Source organism: Ochotona princeps, chromosome 20 (genome assembly GCF_030435755.1).
Source record: "Ochotona princeps isolate mOchPri1 chromosome 20, mOchPri1.hap1, whole genome shotgun sequence".
Classification (NCBI taxonomy): Eukaryota; Metazoa; Chordata; class Mammalia; order Lagomorpha; family Ochotonidae; genus Ochotona; species Ochotona princeps.
Genome location: NC_080851.1, coordinates 5,457,462 through 5,470,624, shown reverse-complemented (window position 1 = coordinate 5,470,624; position 13,163 = coordinate 5,457,462).

Here is a 13,163-nt window from a genome sequence, read left to right as displayed (position 1 = left end):
GTATTCAAGAATTGAAAGACACTATTACAGACCAAATATAAGAATTATGGGAATCCCAGAAGGTACAGAAAGAGAAGCTGGGTTTAAAAATGTATGTAGTGAAATAATAAGGGAAATTTTTCCTAATCAACAGAAAGAATTGGGAAACTATATCTAGGAGGGGCACAGAACTCCCAAAAGGCTTGACCAAAAGCGATCTTCACCACAACACATGATAATCAAGCTCTCTTCAATCAAATGTAAGGAAAGGATCCTTAAATGTGCAGTGAAAAAAAAATCAATTGACATATAAAGGAATGCCAATTAAATTCACAGGAGACCTCTCACAGTAAACTCTGCAAACCAAAAGAGAATGGAGTGACATATTCCAGATTTTCTATTCCCCACGTACACACACACTGTGTGGGTTATAGCCATTGTTTTTGAGCTTCAACTCTCCAGACTGGACATGGCCATGGGAGACTGAGGTTGGGATTCTGAAGTAATACTTCCCTCTCAGGCTCTGCTAGACAGGGATGGGAAAACCACTCTAACTCCCAGGTGGGCAGAGCTTCATCTGAGTCCCTGAGGTATAGCATCAGTAGGGCTGTGTCCCCTCAAGGTCTAGTCCAGAATCAGTTCCAAATTCTTCCTTTTGTTTTCCTGCACATGTCTTTCCTTTATTGCTCTGTGACATTTTGCATTTTCCATTTGTCTCTTAGGTGCTCCAACACTTTCAAGTTCCTACACTAAAGGTTTTTTCTGTTACAAAGCCTGGAGCATGGCTCGGTGCAACAACATAGTGGCTAAATCCTAGCCTTGCATCAGCCAGGATCCTGTGTGAGTACCGGTTTGTGCCCCAGCTGCCACATTTCCTACCCAGCTCCCAGCTTGTGGCCTGGGAAAGCAGTAGAGGATGCTCCAAAGCCTTAGGACCCTGCACCCATGTGAGAGACCCCGAAGACGCTCCTGGCTACTGGCTTCAGATTGGCTGTTGCCAATCTGTTGGAGAGTGAAATCAGTGAACAGAAAATCTTTGTCTCTGTTTCTCTCTATGTATCTCACTTTCCAATAAAATAAATCTTAAAACAACTGCCTGGAGCATATTTGCCTGGAAAAATTCTGTCTTACACCCTCACAAATCCTAACTAATCATAATTACAGATGTCTTAAGCACAGAGCTATGCAAATAGTAAAGCCTAAGGCAGGATATACTGCAGTTTATTAAATTAATCACTTAATATCTACAATGGCGTTTTACACTTCATTTTGATTACACTATATCTAATTGTGAATCAAGCAATTGCAAAAATGCAGAGCTGGCCTGGGTTTCAAAGCCCATCTGGCCTAGTGCTAACATGGAAAAGCACCTGAAAGTCATAACGTTCTTTGTGGATTTTCAAACTCATAACCAAAGACCATAAATGCTGACATATTCATATGAACTGGAAACACTTTTACCAGCAGAAGTATAACTGCATCATAGCTCGGAAAGATAAGTCATATCCTAAAGTTCAAAGCAGACAAGACAATGGTGTCATATGGCTTTCCTTTTCCAAATACTTCCACTAGTATAACTGAAGTACTGATCATTATGTGCTATGGCTTGCTAGGGTTTACCAGCTGGTAAGTGTCAACAGGTTTGAAACCATTGATAAAACAATCTGAATAAAATAAGAAAGCAGCATGCACTGTTCAGGTGTGATTACAATTGGGTGGAGTGGAGGAACCGGTGAATTCCTTGGACTAGGGCAACGTCTGTTCACTGTGATGCTACCACTGTCTGAATAACTTTTCTCTTAAATGATATCTTGTCAATGAATTGTATAGGCAAAGCCTAACTGATTTGTCATGATGCACTTTATTATTAATATATGATGTGATGTGCTGTTTGTGTTTTAATACCACATTATTACTAAATGTTGCTTAGTAAAGGGGTAAGCCTGGGCAAATACCAGTACATAGAATATGGCTTCCACTTTGAAGACATATGGAAAAACAATACCTATCTTAACTTGGTTTATTTTCAGGAGTCTTCTGTCAACAGTCTCCAAGCCATGATAAAGAACTGAGAAAAACATTATGAAAATTCATAAAATCCTAGCATCACGGGATCTATAGATCTAATATTCCAAGACATAAGAGTTCATTTTTCCTTGAATTTATGAACAATTAAAATTTACAATAATTTGCTTCTAAACACATTGAACAATCTCACATCTACTATCTCAGTGGATCAGATGTACCAAACAAGAGTGGGTCTGCAGGCACATGTTCTTCTCTCTGCTCAGGAAGGCTAAGAAAGGTTCCCAAAGACGGCTGTGACTGGACAGTCAGCAGTTCAGGCCACACTCAGGTGAGTGCCACCCCTCACTTCTTCCGCTTCTTAATCCTTGAGATTTCTGTGGTCACTGCTAACGTGATGTAGTTTCCTAGGCCTGTCTCATTTGGACTGATTTGGGGCTCTTCCAGAGCAGAAGTGGTTTTAATCTCTCATATCACCTGTTTAAACAAGTGTTTTCATGTTAACGTGAATTAAATATCTATTGGATGCTATCTGGCTCCAAAACAAATCTGCATCATTAAGATAGAATTCATGAGCCACGTCAAGATGTCATAACCTGTGTGAGCCACAACAGTCAAAATAGCTTTAAGTGAATGTTCCGTTTCTTGTACTTTGTTACAAAAAGAGCTATATTGGGCAAAGTGAGGAACAAAAGCAAAGGAGAACTACCCACTGTGGGGCTTTAAACCACTCTTCCATGATAGACAGCCCCACCAGCTTCATTTACGTTTCCACAGACACACACTGAGGTGTGGGCTCAGTGGGGATAGCTTTAAAACAGGATCCCCAAAATTGCAGCCTACGCCTTTTATCAATGACTATAAAAGCAAACAAAAACTGCCCCATCAAAGGAAAAATAAGACCTCATATAATGAAAGGAAGGAAAAAGAAGAATCACTAGGGCTGCTTTAGAAGGTCAAGTGGGCAGTCTGTGTAAGAAGGGCTTTCTTTGCCCTAATCCGATGGCTCGAAGTCACTATTTCTGTAAAATATGGTCCCTCACAGAACCGAAGGCCTGTGGACAGAGACCTCCGGAAGGGCCCATGTCCACAGTGTGTGTCCCCTCCTTGTGGAGACCTGTGTCCTCCTCCCAGCAGCCTCCTTCCACTCCTGTGTCTGCCCAGCTGCACATCTGTTCTGTTAACCAATGACATCGTTTGTTACTTCAAATTTACTCTCAACAACTCATCATTCAGTGTTGTAGACCCACCATACCAAACTCAAGAACCAGGAATCTTCTAGTGGTTGTGGCTGTAGAACTGTTTGTAAAGGACAGACCTTTTCCAAGAGCTACTCTAATGTTAATATTAATTTATTCTGTAACACATGGATCCCACCTTTTCGAAAAGCACATTGAGTCATGTAGCAAAGCGGTTGCTAGATGTTTCTTTTCCAGATGGTGTAGCAAGCTGATGTGTTTAAAAGAAAAAGCCAGCTTCACTTTGAGTCTGAAAAAAATGTCTGAACTTACATCTTGAATGACCTCAGAGGAGATTTAAGCCAATGAATGTGCATGTATATCAAGATACACTGCTGAGAACTCCCATAGGCAAAACCCCTCTCTTATTCTCAACTACATATCATTTTCATCCGCCCCAAGCACAGTGATGCATAAACAGCAGGTTTTCTGCCCAACTAAATGATGTCATTCAAACAGGAAATGTTGCAGTAGCATATGCTTAGGGGGAAGAAAGAACTAATCTCACGTAAGGGTAAAAAAGCGTGTGGAGGCTGAGTTAGGATGACTGCACATGTGAATATGTGGAAAAGGGGGATGGATAGTCTGAACATTTCAGAGTACTTCAAACAAAATATTTCTTCCTTTGGTCAAGCATAAGAAAGCCTGATGAATAAATAAGAATTTTCAAGTTAATTCTTATGGGGAATTTAATAGACAAAGTAGTCATACGTAATTGAAACAGGTTCAGTTCTCCAACAATTCTGTGATCCAGGCTCATCCTGTGCAATCAATGCGTTTCTGCCTAAGGACCTCACAAGGCTCTTGCAGGTCCATATTTAGCACTCAGGATAACATCTCATCCTGCAGCGTTCACTTTATCTGATGCACATGCTAAAATACATCAAGATACTTTTTTTTACCAGCAAGCATAAAGTACCCTTTGAGAGACTGTCAAATGGATATGTTTATACATCTGAGAAGCAACATTACCTCTGAATCCAAATGACTAATATGGAAATACTTGAAGCACAACAGCCTTGCAAAATGGAAAATAAGCAGCATTCTGAGTAAGAACTTATGAAAAGGTTTTCCAAGTACATTGGAAAATGAAACTCATGGATGATTATTTACATGAAATGTTCCAAATTTCAGTGTTTGTGCAAGAAAACCCAAAATACAGTAACAACATCTAAGCAACACATTATGATTGTCTATTGATATTCAATTTACCTTAAATAAAATAGTGATAAATTTTCATCATTTCTTTAACAGTATATGAAAAACAATTTGACTAAGAGATGGAATATACAGCTGTTTAGAATCTAAAAATTTAATTTTGAAAATGAAAATGAAAAGTGAGACCCAATGTTCTAGGTTTCTAAACTGAAAAGGGAATAGACATGAGGAGACATGTGAAGATGTTTCTAAGCCTTGATCCTCCTCTCAATCCATTTACTCCTCATGCAAAAACCATGGCAAAGTTCTTTCATTTATGAATGTTATATTCTTACACAGAGAAAGATAGATGAGGGCACTTCAAAACATTCATAGAAAACGGGACTAAAACATAAGTTTGTTTTTTAGAGCTTTTTTTCTGTAGCATATATGTTCCATGAACTGTTTTGAAGAGGTCAAACTCAGGTGTTGCGAAAAGGCATTGCACACAGAGCCATAAGCACCCATCCCTCCTGAGAAGCAACAGATGAGTATGTACCAGGCCTGCAGGCAGGGGACCAGAGCAGACCTGCAGTGGAGACTCTTGCAGGACACCACCACACCAGCCACTCTATAACAGACCTGCCATTAAAGATGCACAGTGCCAGGAACTATTCATTACTTAACTAGCCATGTCAGGGCTTACCCTTCCCTGCGATGATGGAATTGAACTACAATGGAATGCCCTTTTGTTACAGATGAAGAAAAAAAGTGGAAAAAAAAGGAAACCTTGTAATCTTTTAATAATAATGGATGGTTTATCTTCGAACTATATACATGAGCTTTTTATTTTTAAAATCTGTCGAATCCTTGTAAATAAGAAGGTGGGGAAAAGAAACTTCTTTTAAATGGGTCATTAAATCCATTAACTAGCTAACTGCCAATGATTTCATAAAGTGAACCGATTTTTAAAACTGGTTTTCGCTTATGAAATTCTCTGTAACACTTCTATTTTAGAACAAAAATAATACAATTTCTTGTCCAGCAAAAACATATCCAGATAAGTGTCCAGATGCTTCAAATAGGAGGACAGGAGGCTGAGTCTGCACAGCGTCCCCGGCAGACACTATCTGACCCTGTGTGTCACCCTCTCTTTGGCTCCTTTGTCTAATACACCCCCCAATTCCACCCACATTTCTACCCTGTCTTTCCAACCTCCCTACTGCTACAGTTATGAAATTCTGGCCTCTGAACACTGCATATCTAGCTCTCTACTCCTTATCTTGTTTCTTGTGTCTTTGCTTCTTCCAACTCAATGTCTCTATCCCATGACATTCTTCACAGCAGAGCATGCATGAGCCTGCAAAATCTGGCTTTTCCTTGTCTGATTCTTTCCTCACAAAACCTCTTATTTTACTCATTATGATAAGTCACTAAATCACCAGAAGAGTAGCTCTAAATAACCTTACTGAAACAGATATATTTCAAATACTTTTTCTCCAAATCCATCTGCAAACTGCCTTTGTACACCATTGCTCAAAACGGATGTGAGAGAAAAATTTTCTGTAACTCTCCTATCTCAGAACTATTTATAATTCCAAAACTATTCTAAGAACACTGTAATAAGTACATTGAATAGGGAGTGAACCAACATATGGAAGATCTTTTTCTCTGTATCTTCTCTGTAACTCTGCCTTTCCAATAAATAAAGCAAAAGAAAGAAAAAAAGGAAAAATCAAAGGAGAGAAAAAAGAGAGAAAAGGAAGGAAGGAAAGGAGGGATGGACGGAGGGAGAGAAAGAGAAAAAAAAAGAGTAGGGAGGGAAGGACGGAGGGAGGGAAGGAAAAAATGGCTGAATAACTAGCAAGATAAATTGTTTCACCATCATCTATTCAACCTCAATCTCCATGTTTTCTGAAATATTGTTTGAGGGTATAACATTCATTGAAACTATCTTACACCTGTATAGATCTAGGGCTAGTGACTAAGTATAAAGAGAAAAATGTCTATGGTATCACTGAGGTCAATGCCCAATAGCCAAGACTAAATTATTTGGAATAATAAGTGCTTTGATAAGATAGGCTAAAGATAAAGTCTTAGGCTTGAGTTAACAGAGGAACATTATATAATTTTACTGAAAAAAAAAAAAGGATGCAAACTCTGGGAGGCAGAACAAATAACCAACTAAGCACATCTGTTAGACTTAGGCAGCCACTGACTTTTTAAGATTTCTAGTACAGAAAGATGAGTGACAGCCAATGAGAAGATGAATAAAAAGGAACTACTAGGGTATTCACCAAGCACAACATGGATCTGAGGCTTTGAGCTAATGGCAGTAGCAACGGCAAATGAGAATTTGAGAATACAGGATGGGAAAAATGTGGCATGTGATGTCAAATTACATCAAAAGGAGAGGAAAATGAGAGGTTTCTTCAGTCTCCACCATATTCGGTAAAGTATTTGCTCATCCCATTTCTTCCATGGAATGGAAAAGTAAGTAAAGGATAGGCTATGGTAGGAAGCAGTTTTATTTTTAACATGTTGAATCATTAATGTCAACAGACATTAAAATTCTCTTGCCAAAGTTCAAGGAGTGATTTAGGTTTCAATAAGCATAGACAGACCCTCAGTGTCTGAGTGCCCACCGTTCTTGTGGATGACTTCACCAACGGACAGGACTAAGGCAATCAGTCAGAAAACTCTGGAAGATGAGGATCAAATGCAGTGAGTGGTACCACCACCGACCACAGAGAGAAGTTTTTACTGCATGCACCAGTTCAAGAAAAAGGAGACTCCTGTGTCATGGGTCACAGTTTCTAATATTTCAATGGAATCACTCGTGGCAAAGTAAGCTTGCCAAAACACTAGGAAGAGAACACTTTTTTTTCCATTTAATTAAATCCAATTGTATAGCCCCATTTCTGCAGAATTTTAGGTTTATTTTATCCTCTGTTACAGTGCTAATGAAGCAACCCCTTTATTTTCTGAATATAGCCATAGAGCTTGCAATAATCAGTGGGACATGTGGGAAGCTGCATATCAGATATTTACTAGGGGATCTCGAGTGTTTGTGTTTTTTTTTGGCATTGTACCGATTTTTAAATTGTAATTTATATGTTTGTTAAATTTCCTTTTACAATCAATATGCATCACAAAGAGAAGAAAATTGGGAGAAGTGTCATACAAATATATGTAAGCAGGAAAGAACATCTTAGAGCATTTTGTGTGCTTTAGATACAAATTCAGTATGAATTCTATTATTGTAGCTATTCTATTTACAGTGTTCACTAATTCAATTTTCCAAGTTAGATCATCTACAAGGATGTTATTACACTATTTCAAAACTGAGCTACTGAAAGGCCAGAATAAAGTGTTTATAGCTCAGTCATTAAATCCAACCAGTTTTGACAAACACTTAAGTCTGTCTAATCAATTCCACGGCATTTTCACATTATAATCAAGATCATAGATTAATGGTTTCCCTGTACTTAATTCAGAAAAATGAAATTCTATACTCTTTTAGATCTAGCCACATTTACTTACATAAAATATTGGGATACATCACTGTTGAAGGCTCATTAGCTCATTCCTTTTACTAGAAATTTCTGAATGTATTAGCTAGCACAGTTATACCAGTTTGCTCATTTTTTCTCTTGTTGGACAATCTTGAAGCTATTAACTTTCTTAACAAGTTATATGCATAAACATTTTCATCACTATTATGTAAATACTTAGTCTAATTGCTGTGTTGATATTTTCTATATTATAGAACAAGCTTGTCAGTCAGTACTTGACAAGTTTACTTTCCCAACAATAATGTATGAAAATCATTGAATTCTCACCAACTTTGCTGTTGATCATTTTTCTTTGCCATTCTTCTGGGTTTGAAGCATTATTACATCATGATGTTAATACGCATTTCCATAATAGCAATCAATACATATTTTCATGCTCTTGCCAGTATTTCCCATGTAATAATATAGTGAAGTCATTAACCACCTCAGGAACTGTTCAAATTCTTATCACTAACTTTGGGGAGCACTTTATTTTACATGCAAGTTCTTTGATTAACATAGGTGATTGAATATTTCCCTCATCTGTTCTCTGAGCACTTCCTTTAGAGCATCTTTTCTGTCAGAAAAAAATAAAACTTTAAGAAATCCCACTGTGTTATATTTTTTATGTTTTGTGCAAGTTTAACCAATATTTTCATAACCTTAATAGGAAGGTGTTTCTACTAGGTTTCTGATGTTTAGTTTTATTTTTAATCATCAATTCGTTCTAATTTTTGATACACATTGCAATTATGTTTCCCATATAAATCTCTAATTGTTTGGTAGCATAAAAGACATTGTTCTCTATCCCTCGGGACCAGGGAGGAGAGCTTTCTCTGGACCGAGCCTGGCTCCACCTCTGGACCCCCACCCTCCCTTGCAATGACCATCAGGATCGCTCCGAAAACCCCTCACAGCAAACAAACAATCATACAAACTAAAAAAAACCTAAAATAAATAGACAAACAACAAAAAGTAGAGCTTGAAATCCGACAGGAAAGAGCTGGCATGGATTGGCTAATGCCTCGCTGGGGAGGACACAAAGATTAGTCACTCCTTACCATGGTGTTGGGGACTTTCCTGCACACCCCCCCCCAAAAAAAAAATGTTCTGCACCTTAACTGCTGACAAATGTCTTGTTAGAGTTACAAGCCAGTCTAGATTATCCTAAAATCTGCCAAGATCAGCAAAATTATACTTCAACACAACAAATGGCTAAATACTAAAATGAAATAGACACGAGACAGCTGAATGGTACCTTATAGCCATTTTAAGGTATATAGCAGCTGGTCCTGTATATGAACTAAAATTGAAATGTCAATGAGCTAATCATAGGTTGTGGTTAAGAACTTGCTTCTTTTTTTTTGTTTGTTTTGTTTTGTTTTGTTTTTAACATACTGGTTACGCAAAACCTTGTCAATTCCATAATATTACAAATTGCTGTTAATGTTATATTGAGACTCTTAATTGACTGGGATGATATTCTACCAGCTCTGACTTTGGACCAGAAATGGTCTCCCCAACAAACTGTTCAACCCATCTGGACAATGAGTAGCTGGACTCTATGCTGGGTATATGTTTGCAAGGAAAGAATCTTGATGGAATTTGAACTGTAATACTGCATCAAGGTGGAGGAATCCACCAGGGGGGAGGGGTGTGGGGAGGGGTGGGGGGATTCCCAGAGCATATGAAACTGTCACATAATGCATAATAATTAATAAAAAAAAAGAAAAAAAAAAGAAAAAAAAAAGAAATACAGGGAAAGGCCAACACACTTAAGTACATTCTAGGAGAAACAACTGCTGCAAATAAAAAGAAATAACTACGGAATTAAAAAAAAAAAAAAAAGACATTGTTCTCTCACTGAACTTCCTTGCTGTTTTTCATGAAAATATTCTCTGTGTAGATGAACATTTACTCCTGAACTCTTTTCCATTATGCAGATTTACATATTCTTACAGCTTTGTAGAAAATACTGAACTCTGGTAGGAACACTTAGGATTGTACTATCTAAAACAGTGGAAGAGTTCAGTTCTTTTCATGGCTGTCCCTATTTTACAGGACTTGCACTGCATATAATTTTAGTAGTACCTTGAAATATGCTAAATGGATAGCAAATCTGTTTATGACAGAATCGCCATAACCCTACAGAACATTTTCCCACAAATATGGCCTATCTCTGCCTTATTTCAGTCCTTGCTGTGCCTCTGCAACATACTGAAGGTGTCCGTGTACATTGTTCATGAGAGCCATTCCTCGTGGTCAGCTATTTCTTCAAGATGCTCTTAAAACACATCTTAAATCATTCTTTTTTACTGCTAGAAGATATAACATGTAATTGTCTCATGACATTCTTAATTTATTATTTGTAGTAGTTTGTAAATTTTACTATAGTTTTTATGTTCAACAAAATGTCATGACATTGTGATCCATGCATTTTCCTGCATTTAATGCTTGCTTTATTGCAAGCACAACAAATACACTTGTGTTGTTTTATATCATGAAGATTTAATATTTCACAATGAAGTAAGATTCTACACAGGTCTTTTCATATGTGTACTTCATTTTACTGAGAAGTTTCTATTTTCCCTGCTCAGATAAATTTTGTATTATAAGATTCTAGCTTCTTCACTGGTAAGATTACAAGTAGGATTTCCCCCTGATTCTGTTAATGAAGTTTATTAGATTGATTTTCATTGAATTCTAGGGATGACTCCATTTGGTCTTAATACATTATTCATATTTTTCATATTATTTCATCCACTTTGGAATATGTTGTCACACACAAAAGGCTTTTCATTTGTGCTTATAACATGTCTAACAGTCTCTTTTTTTGTAACCTCTTTTTCAAGTTCTGGCATCAGGGTTTTTTTGACCTCACCACACAGGTTGAAACAAAGTAACATTAACTAATGACTTCTTTGTAAAAAGTGTTATTCTAGAATGTTCTACAATTATAATTCAAAGCAGTTCAGAACAACTCTAATGAATGAGCCTAAGTTATTTTCAAAGTCCAAGGTTCAGATTAAATGAAGCCATATTAACAAAGCTGTAATTTCTGTGGCTATGTCTTCCTACCTCCTTCTTTGAATAGCTGGGTGGCCAGTTCCCTTAATAGCAGCAAACTTATTAAGCAGAACAGAAATTGCTGAACTCTTTAAGATGCACTTGGAATTGCAGATCTGTCAGTGCTTACGGGAGCAGACTCGGGGAACACACGCTCCTACGTCAGTAAACATCCACCAGATGAGCAAATGCAGCTCCCAGAGTTAATTTAAAAGGAGACCTCCCAAACTGTGCTATCCACGAGACGAGAGGAAAATGACAGCTCTCTTCAGCAGAAGTTAATTCATTTCAAGGAGCTGTTCAATGGCTTATCTAAAATGTGGGCACTTTGTTTTTTGTCATATCGTGGACATACCAGAGATACTGTAACATTAGCAAAAACATTAAAATTGCTCCTTGAACCAAATGGTGCCCTATGCTATGTGTTAATCACTTAAAATAATAATGAGAGCACATCTGCGGCCTTTAAACAGGAAAGCGTCTTCAGGAGCATGGCCCACTCTGTTTTATTTCTCTTCAAGATGAAGCATATTAAGCAGGACAGATGAAGCAGGCCTGGAGGAGACGTGCCAGAGGTGTGGTGACAGCCTGGTATTCACCGCGGATGGATGGGTGTGCCTCAAGCATCTGTTTTCTGTACTGCACATTTTGGAAGCAAGTCCGACAGCATCCTTCCTTACAATTCATTGGATATTGTAAGATGAATGTATCCTACCAAAGGTTTGAGGTGGGACAGCCACTGGTGTAAGTGAAATGCCAAAATTCCAAGTAGAGAATTTTCTATTGAATGACTTCCATTATCGGGAACAAATGTGCTTTAACATTCTCCCATTCTGTAATACCATGTGCACAGCTGATTTACACACTGAGTTATATACGTACTAAATTTTGTTCCCACTAATAGAACTCAATTGTTTCTCCTATAGTAGGGTTATCATATCTAATGTAGATTAGTAATACTTTGTTATGCACTTAGCAGCCACCATGCAGAATTACTTAGAACATTACTTAGAATTTAGAATGTGGAGGTGGACATTCCCTACAAAAAAACACGCACCGTTAACCCCTCTCTTCATGCCACATCACTCTAATCCAGAGTTGCAGTATGGAGAAGGATGAGGAGAAACACTTAAGAAATAACTAGAAATAAGAGAGACCTTTGAGGACACCTGGGGTGGCTAACAGAAAGAATGTCTGGGAGGACTAGGGTGGGAGGATTTCAATTAAAATAAGTAAATAAAATGAATGGGAGGACTGGGGTGGGAGGATTTCAATTAAAATAAGTAAATAAAATGAATGCCTGGGACCCAAGAGGGAGGAAATGGAGAAATTCTGTAGGGATACAGCAGAGAGGAAACATCTTCCATTTACAGTTAATCGATATGAGTGGTACATTTTGAAAGATCCAATGAGATAGGCACAGTACTTGATCTGAAGCTGAAAACTACATATTAAATGTCTTTTCAGATGAATTGTATCTAAGTATGCTTTCTATATTGCAAATATTCTTAAACTTCTAAACAGATGATTAGGAAACTACAGACTGTTTCAACTTTTAGAAAAGGCAATTAGCATCAAAGTATATTCACTAGGAATATTTTATTTGTGAGCTTCAAAAAGATCTCTCCCACCTTCGAAATACTGTGAATTTTGGTACCACTGCAAATTCAGCCAATTCACTGCAAATTCACTCAGTGTAGGAGCTGAAAAAATGTGAGAGAACACTAAAGCCAGTGAGGCCAGAGACTAAACTCCAAGACTAATGGGCTCTGACGTGCACGAAGGGTGCAGCACACATGATCTGAACGCAGAGCTCGCATGGCCAGACTGCCGGTGTCTTAGCTCTTAGGTCTATATTATCATCATTTGGGTTAGGTTTTGTTTTATTTTCAAATTCATAGTCCATTAAGCCAGCCACTTAAAAAAAAAAGCCAAGATTCAAAAACCAAAACCTAATATTTTATAATGGTAAACCTGCAAGCTTTTATCACTGATAACATTCTCAGCTCCTCACAGGCCATCCAGAGTGAGTAATTAAGACTAAGGCCTCGAAGGAGAACACAACATGTATCTTGCTTCCTAAAATCTGGTTTAAAGTCCAATTTGAAACCTCTCCTTTTCAAGTAGAATGGCACGAAAATGCCCCCTTACAGCTGTTTCTGTG